This window comes from Terrapene carolina, unplaced genomic scaffold, assembly GCF_002925995.2.
Source record: "Terrapene carolina triunguis isolate 2854851 unplaced genomic scaffold, T_m_triunguis-2.0 Scaffold88, whole genome shotgun sequence".
Taxonomy (NCBI): domain Eukaryota; kingdom Metazoa; phylum Chordata; order Testudines; family Emydidae; genus Terrapene; species Terrapene triunguis.
Window position 1 is genome coordinate 51,459,259 of NW_020664439.1, and position 2,700 is coordinate 51,461,958.

Below are 2,700 nucleotides of genomic sequence, written 5' to 3' on the forward strand. Positions count from 1 at the left end.
AGTGGGGTCCTGGGGGGGCAGTTAGGGGTGGGGGTCCCGAGAAAGGGCGGTCAGGGGACAAGGATCAGTGGGGGTTGGATGATGGTAAAGGAGAGGTGGGGGGCGTGACGGTTTCTCAAAAATTAAAAAGGGGATGTGATGCCAAAAAGTTTGGGAACCACTGTTCTATACCTTGGGGGAGCATGCTGTAACCCCTGTATTCCTCATTTTCATCTAATCATGATCTGATGTATAAAGCATGCCTTGTAAGGTATCAGGAGAAAGGTTATGATCTGCTGAAAGTCATTTCTCTATCCATATATGTATATCATTAATGCATATGATGTTTTGAGAATTGTGTAGTATGATTATCATTAAAACATGCTGTAAGTTGGGGAATCAGCCAGCTATTAGCTCCCCAGAAGCAACACCAAGGAAAGTAACCAGCACCTGGGTGGGGTGTCAATCAACCCATCAACAGCCATTGTCCAGCAAGGGAGCTACAATGCAGTAACTCATCTGCATGAGGTCACACCACGGGAATTGCTCAACCTTGCTTGGAGAGACTCAGTAATGCTCACCTGACTCTGAAGGGGGAGCAAAGCCAAGAGGGAAGAAAGGACATGATAAAAGGGAGAGACATTTGCCATGCTAGCTCTCTCTCTTCCACCTACATCTACAGACACCACCACCACCACTAAGCAACTGAAGCGCTGATCAAAGGGGAGAGCCTGGTTGAAGAGCAGTCAGCCTGTGGTGGTAAGCCTGTCCTCACTTACAGACAGCCTCCCAACCTGAAGCAAATACTCACCAGCAACTACACACCACACAACAAAAACACTAACCCAGGAACCAATCCCTGCAACAAACCCTGTTGCCAACTCTGTCCACATATCTAGTCAAGGGACACCATCATAGGACATAACTACATCAGGCACACCATCAGGGGCTTGTTCACCTGCACATCTACCAATGTGATCTATGCCATCATGTGCCAGCAATGCCCCTCTGCCATGTACATTGGCCAAACCGGACAGTCTCTATGCAAAAAAATAAATGGACACAAATCAGACATCAAGAATTATAACATTAAAAAACCAGTAGGAGAACATTTCAATCTCCCTGGACACTCAATAACAGACTTAAAAGTGGCAATTCTTCAAGAAAAAAACTTCAAAAACAGACTCCAACGAGAAACTGCAGAACTGGAATTAATTTGCAAACTGGACACCATCGAATTAGACCTAAATAAAGATTGGGAGTGGATGGGTCACTACAAAAACTAATTTCCCCCTGCTGATACTCACACCTTCTTGTCAACTGTTTGAAATGGGCCACCTTGATTACATTGGCCTCATTAGCACTACAAAAGTGATTTTTCCTCCCTTGGTATTCACCCCTTCTTGTCAACTGTTGAGACTAGCCCACTTCCACCTTAACTGAATTGTCTCGTTAGCACTGACCCCCCCCTCACTTGGTAAGGCAACTCCCACCTTTTCATGTACTGTGTATTTATACCTGCCTACTGTATTTTCCACTCCATGCATCTGATGAAGTGGGTTTTACCCCACGAAAGCTTATGGCCAAATAAATTTATTAGTCTCTAAGGTGCCACAAGTACTCCTTGTTGTTTTTCCTGTGGTGAGAAGCATCTAAGTTTGTAAGGACATTGAAAGTATTAAGATCAGCTTAGAATGCATTTTGCTTTTATTTCATTTGACCAAATCTGACTTGTTTTGTTTTGACTTATAAGCACTTAAAATCTATCTTTATAGTTAATAAATCTGTTTGTTTATTCTAACTGAAGCAGTGTGTTTGGTTTGAAGTGTGTCAGAGACTCCCCTTGGGATAACAAGCCTGATCCGTATCCCCTTGGGCAGGGCTGGCTCCAAGGTTTTTGCCGCCCCAAGCAGGAAAAAAAAAAAAAAAAAAGCCGCAATCGCGATCAGCTCTACCGCCGCCGCTTCAGTCTTTGGCGGCAATTTGGCGGCTGGTCCTTCACTCCGAGAGGAAGTGAGGGACCCGCTGTCGAATTGCTGCCGAAGAGCCGGACATGCCGCCCCTCTCCGTTGGCCGCCCCAAGCACCTGCTTGCTGGGCTGGTGCCTGGAGCCGGCCCTGCCCTTGGGATAACAAGCCTGGTACATATACAAGCAGGTATAACTGGACATTGCAAGACGGAGGTTCCTTGGGTTGTGTCGGGGACCAGAGATATTGGCTAGTGTCATTCGGTTGAAATGGGAGCAGCTTACATGTCAAAGGCTGTGCGTGAACAGCCCAGGAGTGGGGGTTCTCACAGCAGTGCAGGGTAAGGCTGGCTCCCCGAGTCAAGGATTGGAGTGACCTAGCAGATCACCGGTCCAGATAACACCAGAGGGGAACGTCACACCTATAGTAAGATGAGGCCCTGAAACATAAACTCTTGTGTCAGAAGCCTGAACCAAAGTACTTCCAGGCATTGCTAAGCAAAAGCTGGGGTGTGAGCCAGAGGCAGGCCCCACTCACAGAAGTTGGCGAGAAGAGGGTTGTTAGAAGCAGGTGCATCCACACATAAGTGCTAATAAGAGGAACTTGTGCCAAGATGGCATCAGAACACTCCACAGAGATAACAAGGAACAGGAAGGTGCATCTTAAAGACAGGGTCAAAAGGACAACATGATGGATAGATTTTTTGAACCAACATGTAACAGGAGAAGCAGCACCCTAATGAGTAAAGGGGCTG